General features: G+C 40.5%; 1 long non-coding RNA gene across 2 annotated transcripts; it reads left to right on the top strand.

Annotated features, from left to right (window-relative positions):
* The first annotated feature begins 492 nt into the window (after positions 1-492).
* Positions 493-9,721, top strand: LOC145867101 (uncharacterized). Of its 2 annotated transcripts, XR_014383216.1 has the most exons (4): positions 493-965; positions 9,031-9,149; positions 9,319-9,460; positions 9,597-9,721. It is a non-coding gene; the product is annotated as an uncharacterized LOC145867101 (long non-coding RNA). The 2 variants fall into 2 exon arrangements; XR_014383215.1 differs by having other exon boundaries at positions 9,031-9,460.
* The last annotated feature ends 5,277 nt before the right edge of the window (positions 9,722-14,998 follow it).

Here is a 14,998-nt window from a genome sequence, read left to right as displayed (position 1 = left end):
ATGAGGGACCTGACTGGGTGGTTGAGTTCCGAGGACTTTAGTAAGATAAAAAGGCAGAGAGCGAATGTCTGGTGGTTGTGTGGAGGTATGAAGCTGTGGCCAAACCTGCCTGCAAATTGGACTGGTATTTGTGCATTGGTACAGTTAGGCATGCCCTTCACCCTTATACAACACAAAGACCTAGTGCCAGGTGAAAGAGAGGGGAGGAGTGCTCCGTCAGGGTCCTTTGATGATATAATTTACATTGATAGGATTGGGGTTCCAAGGGGGGTGCCTGATGAGTTTAAAGCTAGGAATCAGATATGGGCTGGATTGGTATCAAGTCTTTTTTGGTGGTCGACTCTCAATAAAAATGTGGATTGGATAAATTACATTTATTATAACCAACAGCGTTTCATCAACTATACCAGAAAGGCAATTAAAGGGTTAGCAGAACAGACAGCTGTGACCACTTTGATGGTATTGCAGAATAGAATAGCTTCGGATATGCTTCTGGCTGAAAAGGGTGGTGTGTGTGTGATGTTCGGATCTGAATGCTGTACTTTCATTCCTGAGAACACAGCTCCAGATGGATCAGTGACCAAGGCCCTGGCCGGTCTAAACAATTTAGCTCAGGAGTTAGCAGAATATTCCGGGGTGGACACGGCACTCACGGGATGGTTTGATAGTACGTTCGGAAAATGGAAAAAGGTTGTAATCACTGTGTTGTGGGCTGCTTTCACCTGTATGACTGTGTTGATATTATGTGGTTGTTGTTTGGTCCCTTGTGCGAGAGGTCTCATTTCCAGGGCTCTGGAGAGATCGATGACGGAGCAGATGGTGAGATACGGACCGATTCCAAGTTCAGACCAGTGGGATGACAAATACCTAACGCCGAGCCTGGTGGAGGATTCATTCAATTACGAGGAGCCCATGTTAGACGAGACCATCTTTAATGTTTAGGAAGACTGTTTCTCTAAATGAAGGTCATAGCAAAAATCCTAATCCGAAGAGTTATGACTGGACATAGGCTTAGAACAGTCATTGATAAGTATGTAATGAAATACATGTATTTGTTTTTTTTTATTTAGTTTGATTTTGTGTGACATTTCTGAATCCAATAAAATTAGATGTGTTATAGTGTATGTGAAATATTTAGCCAATAGGGTGGATTGTAGTGGAAATAATATGATTAAAGGTTTGACTAAAGGATTTCACCCTGAAAAGGTATAACCGAGTGATTATAAGATGAATGTACTAATGTGTGTGTGTCGGAAAAGTTGAAGCTTAATGATTTAGCAATGTAAGCAACCAGACAGCAGACAACTTGTGACCACTGTGAAACTGATAACAGGAAGAAGGTCTCCCCACCCAGGGAGGGGAGAAACCTTTAGGCTTGCAGTAGATTATGTAACATGGGGCAGGATATGATAAGCAATGTATGAGATGGAGAAGACTTGTAAATAAGCATTGACAGTGTTAATAACCTCTTGGGGCTAGGTGGGACGCTAGCGTGCCACCTGTGGTGCACTCCATCAACAGCAGGTGCATTTCAAGAGCGGCAAATTTGAATCCAAATAAATGTCAAAATTCAAATTTTTCAAAAATACAACTATGTTACACCATTTGAAAGATAAACATCTCCTTAATCTAACCACGTTTTACGATTTCAAAAAGGTTTTACGGCGAAAGCATAAATTTAGAGTATGTTAGGACAGTACATTTACAAGAGTTGTGTGTAATGTTTTGTCAAGTCAAAGACAGGGTCACCAAAACCATAAAACCAGCTAAAATGATACACTAACCTTTTACAATCTCCATCAGATGACACTCCTAGGACATTATGTTAGACAATGCATGCATTTTTAGTTCTATCAAGTTCATATTTATATACAAAAACAGCGTTTTACTATGGCATTGATGTTGAGGAAATCGTTTCCCTCCAATAACCGGCAGTCAAGTCAGCGTCACAAATTAAATAATTAAAATTAGAAAACATTGGTAAAATATTATATTGTCATTTAAAGAATTATAGATTTACATCTTTTGAACGCAATCAACTTGCCAGATTTAAAAATAACCTTACTGGGAAATCACACTTTGCAATAATCTGAGCACTGTGCCCAGAAAAATACGCGTTGCGATACAGACTAGACGTCATGTTGGGGAGATCTAAAATCGAAAATACTATGTAAATAATCCATTACCTTTGATTCTCTTCATCAGATGTCACTTCCAGGTATCACAGGTCCATAACGAATGTAGTTTTGTTCAAAAAAGCTCATCATTTATGTCCAAAAATCTCCGTCTCGTTAGCACATGATGTAAGCCAGCCGGACTTCTCGTCATGAACGAGGGGAAAAAATATATTTCCGTTCGTTCAAACATGTCAAACGTTGTATAGCATAAATCATTAGGGCCTTTTTTAACCAGAACATGAATAATATTCAAGGTGGACGAATGCATAGCCTTTTATAACGTATTGGAACGAGGGTACCCAACATGAAGTAGCGCGCCAGGTGTCTAATGGGACATCACCGTTCCATGGCTCTTGTTCGGTCAGATCTCCCTCCAGAAGACTCAAAACACTTTGTAAAGGCTGGTGACATCTAGTGGAAGCAATAGGAAGTGCCAAAATATTCCTAAACCCCTGTGTTTTTCAATGGGATAGCTTTAAAGTCAATACAACACATCAGGTATCCACTTCCTGTCAGAAAATGTCTCAGGGTTTTGCCTGCCAAATGAGTTCTGTTATACTCACAGACACCATTCAAACAGTTTTGGAAACTTTAGAGTGTTTTCTATCCATATATAATAAGTATATGCATATTCTAGTTACTGGGTAGGATTAGTAACCAGATTAAATCGGGTACATTTTTTTTATCCAGACGTGCAAATGCTGCCCCCTAGACCCAACAGGTTAAAGAAGAGGAGGGGCATTTGTAAGGGGTATGACATATGGTATGACCAAATGTCAGGTATAAAAGGCTGTGTACATTGTATGATATTCAGAGCTCTCATAAATAAACATTCTGACCAATTGTAGGCTGGCTCTCCGTCTGCTTCATCCAACCAGAATCTTACACCCTCTGGGGGGCAGACTGAGTAGTTTAATTGAAGTTCGGTTTATGAACATTGGGAACAGAATTCCCATGACAATTTGGTCCTTCGAGCCGGATTCCAACATCTGTCCCTGTCTTCCTAAGGTAACACGCCGAAAACCGTGTACGGGCGGGTGATTGACTCGTAAATTGTCCTGTCCCCTGAAATTGGGGTTCCATATCAGGCCGGTAAATATCTAAGGTCGACAGGGACGGTGACGGAATCCAACCTACATTGCCTTTCCCAGCCTACAAGACAAAGGTCAGTAAATCTTTATTTACGCGGATTTGGGGGAATAATACCTGTATGATTGCATGTAGTGGATAAGGGAGTTAGTGTAGTCTAGGTGTTAAACGCCAAAATATCCGTTGGGGCATACTAACCTGGTGACCTGTCTTTAGAATATTGTGTGGAGAACCCTGATATAGGTAGTATTCTATGCAATTGGAAGAGAGGAATTGGGTGTAGAGCCATCCTAGGCAAGGTGTGGGGGGGTCCGTGATGACCCTAGGTATCTGTGGCCACTACCAATGTAAACTATCTAATGTTGAGACCTAAAGGTTAAACTGGTCGATATACATTAGGCAAGCTAATGCGCTTAGATCTAAAGGATAACTGATCTAGAGTATATTAGCGGGGAGGGTAGTCGAGATCTAACAGGGCGCAAAAATTGGTCTGACTATTCTATGGAAGGAGGAAGCACACACACATAGATTGTGAAAAGCACATACACAGAGATCGTGTGCATAGAGTGTGAGCACCCACACAGAGAGGAGTGATAAACACATAGATTGTGATACACATAGAAGGTTTAAATGGAAACAGAGTAAAAGTATATATACATAGATTAAAGATAATAACAGATTATAGAAACACACGCATAGATTGTGCAGCCTAATAATAAATAGTTATTGAATAACCATGGGTGGCAAACCCTCAAAGGAGGTGCAGGAATTAACTGGAGATGAGCAGTATATGGAGTTAAATGTTATAAAATAAATATTTATTTCAGTTTAATGTGGAGAAGGAAGTATGAATTTGATGGAAGTTTGGACATAGAAAAGTCGGGACTAATGATAAGAAAGATACATAAGGTATGTGGGGACAAGACAGGGAAACAGCAGGTCGAGGGTTAGACATAGCCAGGGTGTGGCTGTCTGAAGCCTGGAGAAGAAGGTGAGAAGGCAAGTCTAGAGAAAGAGAGAGAGAAAGTTGAAGAAGGATATCAGCAGCGAAAAAATTATGTCCGTTTGAGATAGGTTTACTGACCAGTTAAAAGTAACTTGTGTATGTGTGAGACCTAATAACTTATCAAAAGTCACAATAGTAATTATTCCTAAATTCTGAGAAGGGGAAAAAGAGACAGAAACAACGAGGAAGAGAGCAGAGGGTGAAAAGAAAAAGGAAGTTACTAAGAAAGTTGAAAAGTTGGTTTGGCAATTTACATGTTACTTTTAAGTCTTGGACATTTCATAATTGTGAAGTCGAAAGAGAAGAGAAAGTTGAGAAGTTGGTTTTACTCTTACGATAGAGGAAAGGCAGAACGTTGTTGGAGTAGAGGTTATATATTTTTTAGATTGTTTAGTTAACCTGTTTAGGATAGGGGGCAGTATTGACACGGCTGGATAAAAAACATACCCGATTTAATCTGGTTACCACTCCTACCCAGTAACTAGAATATGCATATACTTATTACATATGGATAGAAAACACCCTAAATTTTCTAAAACTGTTTGAATGGTGTCTGTGAGTATAACAGAACTCATTTGGCAGGCAAAACCCTGAGACATTTTCTGACAGGAAGTGGATACCTGATGTGTTGTATTACCTTTAAACCTATCCCATTGAAAAACACAGGGGCTGAGGAATATTTTGGCACTTCCTATTGCTTCCACTAGATGTCACCAGCCTTTACAAAGTGTTTTGAGTCTTCTGGAGGGAGATCTGACCGAACAAGAGCCATGGAACGATGATGTCCCATTAGACACCTGGCGCGCGAGTTCATGTTGGGTACCCTCGTTCCAATACGTTATAAAAGAGTATGCATTCGTCCACCTTGAATATTATTCATGTTCTGGTTAAAAAAGGCCCTAATGATTTATGCTATACAACGTTTGACATGTTTGAACGAACGTAAATATATTTTTTCCCCTCGTTCATGACGAGAAGTCCGGCTGGCTTAGATCATGTGCTAACAAGACGGAGATTTTTGGACATAAATGATGAGCTTTTTTGAACAAAACTACATTCGTTATGGACCTGTGATACCTGGAAGTGACATCTGATGAAGAGAATCAAAGGTAATGGATTATTTACATAGTATTTTTGATTTTAGATCTCCCCAACATGACGTCTAGTCTGTATCGCAACGCGTATTTTTCTGGGCGCAGTGCTCAGATTATTGCAAAGTGTGATTTCCCAGTAAGGTTATTTTTAAATCTGGCAAGTTGATTGCGTTCAAGAGATGTAAATCTATAATTCTTTAAATGACAATATAATATTTTACCAATGTTTTCTAATTTTAATTATTTAATTTGTGACGCTGACTTGACTGCCGGTTATTGGAGGGAAACGATTTCCTCAACATCAATGCCATAGTAAAACGCTGTTTTTGGATATAAATATGAACTTGATAGAACTAAAAATGCATGCATTGTCTAACATAATGTCCTAGGAGTGTCATCTGATGGAGATTGTAAAAGGTTAGTGCATCATTTTAGCTGGTTTTATGGTTTTGGTGACCCTGTCTTTGAATTGACAAAACATTACACACAACTATTGTAAATGTACTGTCCTAACATACTCTAAATTTATGCTTTCGCCGTAAAACCTTTTTGAAATCGTAAAACGTGGTTAGATTAAGGAGATGTTTATCTTTCAAAGGGTGTAAAATAGTTGTATGTTTGAAAAATTTGAATTTTGACATTTATTTGGATTCAAATGTGCCGCTCTTGAAATGCACCTGCTGTTGATGGAGTGCACCACGGGTGGCACGCTAGCGTCCCACCTAGCCCATAGAGGTTAAGAAGGGGAGGTTCATAGATTTGAAGTACAGTGAAATTATCATCATTATTAGGTTTTGTTTGTAGTGAACTTTTTGGTTATACACACACATGGAATCGTTGAAGTTTTATTTTCTGAGTTTTAATTAAATATGTGATAAGGGAATGTCTGGGAACCTGGGATCCAACATGTATAAAATGTCTGATGGTTTTTCTTTAATTTGTCTAATATAATAAGAAACACCATTTTGAAAGGGTGGTATGACTTTTGACCTCTTTCATGGCACCCCTTTGTGGTCTGATCAGCCTCATGGGAGGGCCATTTGGATGATGAATTTAAGGTCATTTGTAATATTGGTTTTAAGGAAATTTGTATAATTGATAATGATGATGGAGTTTAAAGTTCTTAGACACATTGGTAATTTGAACCAATGAGAAGACAGAATGACGATAAGGGTACAATAATTTTTCTTTGTGGAGTAGTTCAGATTAGTGAATTTGATCTGATTATGTTATTTGAATATCTTTTGACCAGTAGTGGTATTTTTATACATTATAAAGCTACGTTTATCTGTGGTTGGAAGCAGTGTAAGGAATTTAACACAACAAGGTTGTGAAATTGCCATAATATTATTATTATATTTAGCCAGAATAAGCGTAATAACGGTAGACTTAGGTTAACCTCTTACATCTAGACGTTCCGCTAGCGGAACACCTGCTCCAATATCCAATGATAGGCGTGGCGCGAATTACAAATTCCTCAAAAATACAAAAACTTCAATTTTTCAAACATATGACTATTTCACAGCATTTTAAAGATAAGACTCTCCTTTATCTAACCACACTGTCCGATTTCAAAAAGGCTTTACAGCGAAAGCAAAACATTAGATTATGTCAGCAGAGTACCAAGCCAGAAATAATCAGACACCCATTTTTCAAGATAGCATATAATGTCACAAAAACCCAGAAGACAGCTAAATGCAGCACTAACCTTTGATGATCTTCATCAGATGACACACCTAGGACATTATGTTATACAATACATGCATGTTTTGTTCAATCAAGTTCATATTTATATCAAAAAACAGCTTTTTACATTAGCATGTGACGTTCAGAACTAGCATACAAACTTCCGGAGGAATTTGCTAACATTTTACTAAATTACTCACGATAAACGTTCACAAAAAGCATAACAATTATTTTAAGAATTATAGATACAGAACTCCTCTATGCACTCGATATGTCCGATTTTAAAATAGCTTTTTGGTGAAAGCACTTTTTGCAATATTCTAAGTACATAGCCCAGCCATCACGGGCTAGCTATTTAGACACCCGGCAAGTTTAGCCTTCACCAAAATCAGATTTACTATCATAAAACTTTGATTACCTTTTGTTGTCTTCGTCAGAATGCACTCCCAGGACTGCTACTTCAATAACAAATGTTGGTTTGGTCCAAAATAATCCATCGTTATATCCGAATAGCGGCGTTTTGTTCGTGCGTCCCAGACACTATCCGAAATGGTAAATCAGGGTTGCGCGCATGGCGCAATTCGTGACAAAAAATGTCTAAATATTCCATTACCGTACTTCGAAGCATGTCAACCGCTGTTTAAAATCAATTTTTATGCAATTTATCTCGTAAAAAAGCGATAATATTCCGACCGGGAATCTCCTTTTCGGCAAACAGAGGAAAAATCACAAAGACGGGGGCGGCCAGGTCACGCGCCTAAACCCACAGTCCCTTGATCGGCCACTTGAGAAAGGCGATAATGTGTTTCAGCCTGGGGCTGGGATGACGACATTCTGTTTTTTCCCGGGCTCTGAGCGCCTATGGACGACGTAGGAAGTGTCACGTTAGAGCAGAGATCCTTAGTAAAAGATAGAGATGGAAAAGAAGTTCAAGAAATGGTCAGACAGGCCACTTCCTGTAAAGGAATCTCTCAGGTTTTGACCTGCCATTTGAGTTCTGTTATACTCACAGACACCATTCAAACAGTTTTAGAAACTTTGGAGTGTTTTCTATCCAAAGACAATAATTATATGCATATTCTAGTTAATGGGCAGGAGTAGTAACCAGATTAAATCAGATATGTTTTTTATCCAGCCGTGAAAATACTGCCCCCTAGCCATAACAGGTTAAGAAGGTAGAGCAGGGCTTTATTATGGACAGACTTCTCCCCATCTTAGCTACTGTCGTATCAATATGTTTTGACCATGGCAGTTTACAATCCAGGGTTACTCCAAGCAGTTTAGTCACCTCAACTTGCTCAATTTCCACATTATTCATTACGAGATGAACAGGTGAGCAGTACGCGTCTATGAAATGAGAGCATGAACAGTGTGAGGACCGTTAAAACGTCTTAGGGCTAGGGGGCAGTTTTCGGAAGTTCAGAGATTCTGGCGAGCCCAAAGTAAAATGCCTGTTACTCAGGCCCAGAAGCTATGCATAGAATTGGTAGATTTGGAAAGAAAACACTCTGACGTTTCCAAAATTGTTCAAATAATGTCTGTGAGTATAACAGAACAGATATGGCAGGCGAAAACCCGAAGAAAATCCGACCAGAAAATAAATAAATAAAATCACAGGCTCATAGTTTGTAAAGCTATTGAAAACTCCTATGTCCGTCACCCAGATTGCAATTCATAATAGCTTCCACTAGATGTCAACAGTATTTATTCATGGTTTTGAGGCTTCTATTTTTAAAAATAAATAAATATTTACACTTTCAGTGAGCTGACTGCTTGGGTCACATCAGTGTTTTTGTGCGCGATGGAGAGGGTGCACACTTGCGTATTTGTCATTCCTATTGAACACAGTACTTTCCGTATGAAATATTATAGTTTATTTACATTTTAGACAACCTGAGGATGATATAGACACATTATTTGACTTGTTTGGACGAAATTTACTGGTAGCTTTTAGAACTTCTTTGTCTGCATGTTGAAGGAGTGGATTTCTGAAGTCACGGCGCCTGGGCTCTGGGCCCCAGGGCAAAATTATTGCCCCCCCCCACTCTGGGACCTATGGTTGCCACCAGTCTGCTTGCCGTTCTCAGTTATCGTCAGGTACTGTATGTGGATGATCAGGGCTTTATTCAGAAAAAGTTTCTTGGGCTACCTTGATTTGCCAAGTGGGCGAGATTTGAATTCCGTGTTTATCTTCATGGACAAACTTGTTGTTCAAACCTACGATGGCTCAGCTTCAAGGGAACGTATCTGCTGTTTGTATTTCCAGCTGAGTCCTCTCCTGTTCCATGATTTAACAAGCGATGACCACTCCACTACCATTGTCAACTACCTCCTCACATGAACTGGAAGCCACGTCTCATGTGGCCCACTCATCCACTGGCACATTGAATGTTTCCTCTCCAAGCACTGTGAGGGAACCCCTGTCAATTTTCTCTCATTACTTTATGTAGAGTCAATCACAAACACAATCACATTATTACACGTCTATGATTTTACTCCTTGCTTGGACTAACTCATTCTTAGCTCTTTTGTCTCACTGTGTAGTGTTTTTGTGTTATTGTCTTCCCAATCCTGTCCTGCACTGGTCAAGCCTCTGAACACCTCAACTCATGCCTCATACCCTCATTCAATCACTGCTGTGATCCCTTCCCAAAATGGTGTAAGTAGCCCTCTCATTCCTATTCCCCATAATATTGTACTATAAGTGTCTTTATTAAATGCTTTAGGTTAAAATAATTACTCTTTGACAATTTTAGAAACACATTTTGACGTCTCTGTGGGTCTCCCATCCTCCTCAACAACAGAAATGTCTAATAACGTCTAATACAATTCATCATTAATAATTCTGCAAGTTTTCTGTGTTCAGAAGCCTGATTCTACTCACTGTGGTAGTGTGGAAGTGTTGAGCTGTATTATTTGACCTGTGGTCCTGTTGTCCCCAGTTCCAGTGGTGAAGATAATGTCTTAATTGAGCTTCTTGTCTGTGACTGAGATACGTAATCTGCACATTTACTAAAACGTCAGCTCTCATCTCTCCCAATGTTCTCAATGTCAAACCATGAAGGCCGGGTAGTTTTTTTTCATGATTGCAACCCAGGTCGTTTTAGTCGGCTGGCCCTCGCTAAATATTCGTCGCCAGACCCACTGGCTCCAGGTCATCTACAAGTCTATGCTAGGTAAAGCTCCGCCTTATCTCAGCTCACTGGTCACGATAACAACACCCAACCGTAGCACGCGCTCCAGCAGGTACATCTCACTGGTCATCCCCAAAGCCAACACCTCCATTGGCCGCCTTTCCTTCCAGTTTTCTGCTGCCAGTGACTGGAACGAATTGCAAAAATCGCTGAAGCCGGAGACTTATTGCTCCCTCACTAACTTTAAACATCAGCTATCTGAGCAGCTAACCGATCGCTGCAGCTGTACACAGCCCATCTGTAAATAGCCCATCCAATCTACCTACCTCATCCCCATATTGTTTTTATTTACTTTTCTGCTCTTCTGCACACCAGTATCACTACTTACACATCATCATCTGCTCATCTATCACTCCAGTGTTAATCTGCTAAATTGTCATTACTTTGCTACTACGGCCTATTTATTGCCTTACCTCCTCACTCCATTTCCACACACTGTATATAGACTTTCTTTTTTCTTTTGTGTTGACTGTACGCTTGTTTATTCCATGTAACTCTGTGTTGTTGTTTCTGTCGCACTGCTTTGCTTTATTCTTGGCCAGGTCGCAGTTGTAAATGAGAACTTGTTCTCAACTGGCCTACCTAGTTAAATAAAGGACTTGTTCTCAACTAGCCTACCTGGTTAAATAAAGGTGAAATAATAAAAATAAAAAGATCCTATATCATAATGAATCAGATTGCATGGAGAGGGGGGACCTGATCCTAGATCGTAATGAATCAGATTACATGGAGAGGGGGGACCTGATCCTAGATCATAATGAATCAGATTACATGGAGAGGGGGGACCTGATCCTAGATCATAATGAATCAGATTACATGGAGAGGGGGGACCTGATCCTATATTATAATGAGTCAGATTACATGGAGAGGGGGGGACCTAATCCTATATCATAATGAATCAGATTACATGGAGAGGGGGGACCTGATCCTAGATCATAATGAATCAGATTACATGGAGAGGGGGGGACCTAATCCTAGATCATAATGAATCAGATTACATGGAGAGGGGGGGACCTGATCCTATATCATAATGAATCAGATTACATGGACAAAGGGGACCTGATCCTAGATCATAATGAATCAGATTACATGGAGAGGGGGGACCTGATCCTAGATCATAGTGAATCAGATTACATGGAGAGGGGAGACCTGATCCTAGATCATAATGACTCAGATTACATGGAGAGGGGGACCTGATCCTAGATCATAATGAATCAGATTACATGGAGAGGAGGGACCTGACCCTAGATCATAATGAATCAGATTACATGGAGAGGGGGGGGACCTGATCCTATATCATAATGAATCAGATTACATGGAGAGGGGGGACCTGATCCTAGATCATAATGAATCAGATTACATGGAGAGGGGGGACCTGATCCTAGATGATAATGAATCAGATTACATGGAGAGGGGGGACCTGATCCTATATCATAATGAATCAGATTACATGGAGAGGGTGGATCTGATCCTAGATCATAATGAATCAGATTACATGGAAAGGGGGGGACCTGATCCTATATCACCTTCCCTATACCCCCTCCTCTCCCCTACCTTCCCTATACCCCCTCCTCTCCCCTACCTTCCCTATACCCCCCCCTCCCCTATTATGTTGCATTATCATGTTTATTTGTTTGAATCTTGTCTTTGTTTGTGATCAGGTTAGACGAGAATGACTCCTCAACCCAAGAGGCCCTGGAGCAGCTGTGATCAGGTTAGAAGAGAATGACTCCTCAACCCAAGAGGCCCTGGAGAATCTGTGAGAGAGCATCAGTGTTGAAGCATTTGGGGAAATTTAAAGAAGGTTTCCTGGAAAAGAGGTTTGACTGTTACGTAAACGGTCAGAGCCACTGAGTGGACAAAATATTAAGGATACCTTCCTAATATTGAGGTACGCCTGGTCAGTTTGTCATGGAAAGAAAGGTGTCCTTAATGTTTTGTGTAAATTACATAATAATTATACATTTATGGATTGTTTTATGTTGCCTTTTGTTTTCTCTTTATTCAACCTGCCATCTACCCACCTGGGGACTGAGGGTTATGAGAGAACCCCCACCTCACTAGCTTCTCTTTATTCAACCTGCCATCTACCCACCTGGGGACTGAGGGTTATGAGAGAACCCCCACATCACTAGCTTCTCTTTATACAACCTGCCATCTACCCACCTGGGGACTGAGGGTTATGAGAGAACCCCCACATCACTAGCTTCTCTTTATTCAACCTGCCATCTACCCACCTGGGGACTGAGGGTTATGAGAGAACCCCCACATCACTAGCTTCTCTTTATTCAACCTGCCATCTACCCACCTGGGGACTGAGTGTTATGAGAGAACCCCCACATCACTAGCTTCTCTTTATTCAACCTGCCATCTACCCACCTGGGGACTGAGGGTTATGAGAGAACCCCCACATCACTAGCTTCTCTTTATTCAACCTGCCATCTACCCACCTGGGGACTGAGGGTTATGAGAGAACCCCCACATCACTAGCTTCTCTTTATTCAACCTGCCATCTACCCACCTGGGGACTGAGGGTTATGAGAGAACCCCCACATCACTAGCTTCTCTTTATTCAACCTGCCATCTACCCACCTGGGGACTGAGGGTTATGAGAGAACCCCCACATCACTATCTTGCATGTTCTGCAGCCTTGTAAAGATAAGGAGGGGACGACTGGGAGGCAGGTTGGCATGTATTGTCATGAATCTTGCCCTGGAGGCAGGTTGGCATTTATTGTCATGAATCTTGCCCTGGAGGCAGGTTGGCATTTATTGTCATGAATCTTGCCCTGGAGGCAGGTTAGCATTTATTGTCATGAATCTTGCCCTGGAGGCAGTTCAGCAAAGTATTCCCTAGCTGGCACAGGCACAAAGTAATACAATCAGATTTTAATCCTAACCTCAACCCTAACCACACTGCTAATCCTTCCCTTAAATTAAGACCATAAAACAACATTATTTTCAACAGCCATTTCTGACTTTGCAGCTGACATATCTAGAAGAAAAATCTCACAGTTCTGCCTCCAGGTCAAGATTCATGCCAAACGTCAACATGAGACAGGGAGAAGCAATGTAAAAATCAATAACGAAATTGTTTTCACAATTAACATGCTTTTTCTTGTTTCAAGTATGTTTTATTATGAAAAGTACAATATAACCATGTATACTTGTACAACTATGAAGCGTATGTCCACATATAATTGTACAATTGGTTTTTCCAACATAAAAGACAAGAAATGATCACATTGGTATTTTAACAGTGTTATTGTAAGAGTTTAAATGTTTAAACAGAGGATACATCTAAAACAGGATAAAACAAGTGCAGTATGTTGTGAGAATGTTACTTTAACGTCGACTCATAACGTCACACTATAACTTCATGGGAGTCTTGTGGAAAGACTGCATGTTGTTTTGGGTGGATTGAGTGACGTCTTCATCAACATTTTGCAGAATATTCCGGTAGTATTTTCACCTCTTGTTGGCTGCAGACATTCATAAGGAGTTCCAGTAGTTTATTTGCCATTTGCAGGTATTAAAAGTAATACATACACTGTAATTCCTTGTTGGATCTCTCTCACATACAGGACAGTAAATACCAGAGGAGGCTGCTGAGGGGAGGACGGCTCATAATAATGTCTGGAACAGAGTGAATGAAATGGAACACATGGAAACCACGTGTTTGATACCATTCCACTTATTCCACTCCAGCCATTACAAGCCTGTCCTCCCTAAATAAGGTCCCACCAACCTCCAGTGGTACAAACACAAACAGTAAAATATATCATAAAAAATGCAAAGTGGTAAAAGATCAGAAAAGGAACCCAAAAGGTTCAGTCATGTTGTAATAGTCTGATGACAACAGTTTAGGTTGATGATTTAACAGGCAGATAGAACTGGGATAGAAGCTGTTCTAGAACCTGTGGTCCAGAAACTGATTTAACAGGCAGATAGAACTGGGATAGAAGCTGTTCTAGAACCTGTGGTCCACAAACTGATTTAACAGGCAGATAGAACTGGGATAGAAGCTGTTCTAGAACCTGTGGTCCAGAAACTGATTTAACAGGCAGATAGAACTGGGATAGAAGCTGTTCTAGAACCTGTGGTCCAGAAACTGATTTAACAGGCAGATAGAACTGGGATAGAAGCTGTTCTAGAACCTGTGGTCCAGAAACTGATTTAACAGGCAGATAGAACTGGGATAGAAGCTGTTCTAGAACCTGTGGTCCAGAAACTGATTTAACAGGCAGATAGAACTGGGATAGAAGCTGTTCTAGAACCTGTGGTCCAGAAACTGATTTAACAGGCAGATAGAACTGGGATAGAAGCTGTTCTAGAACCTGTGGTCCAGAAACTGATTTAACAGGCAGATAGAACTGGGATAGAAGCTGTTCTAGAACCTGTGGTCCAGAAACTGATTTAACAGGCAGATAGAACTGGGATAGAAGCTGTTCTAGAACCTGTGGTCCAGAAACTGATTTAACAGGAAGATAGAACTGGGATAGAAGCTGTTCTAGAACCTGTGGTCCAGAAACTGATTTAACAGGCAGATAGAACTGGGATAGAAGCTGTTCTAGAACCTGTGGTCCACAAACTGATTTAACAGGCAGATAGAACTGGGATAGAAGCTGTTCTAGAACCTGTGGTCCACAAACTGATTTAACAGGCAGATAGAACTGGGATAGAAGCTGTTCTAGAACCTGTGGTCCACAAACTGATTTAACAGGCAGATAGAACTGGGATAGAAGCTGTTCTA

This window comes from Salmo salar, unplaced genomic scaffold (genome assembly GCF_965601325.2).
Source record: "Salmo salar unplaced genomic scaffold, fSalSal1 ptg000206l, whole genome shotgun sequence".
Classification (NCBI taxonomy): Eukaryota; Metazoa; Chordata; class Actinopteri; order Salmoniformes; family Salmonidae; genus Salmo; species Salmo salar.
Note: the sequence above shows the minus strand (reverse complement) of the source record. Positions and strands in the feature narration are given on the sequence as shown.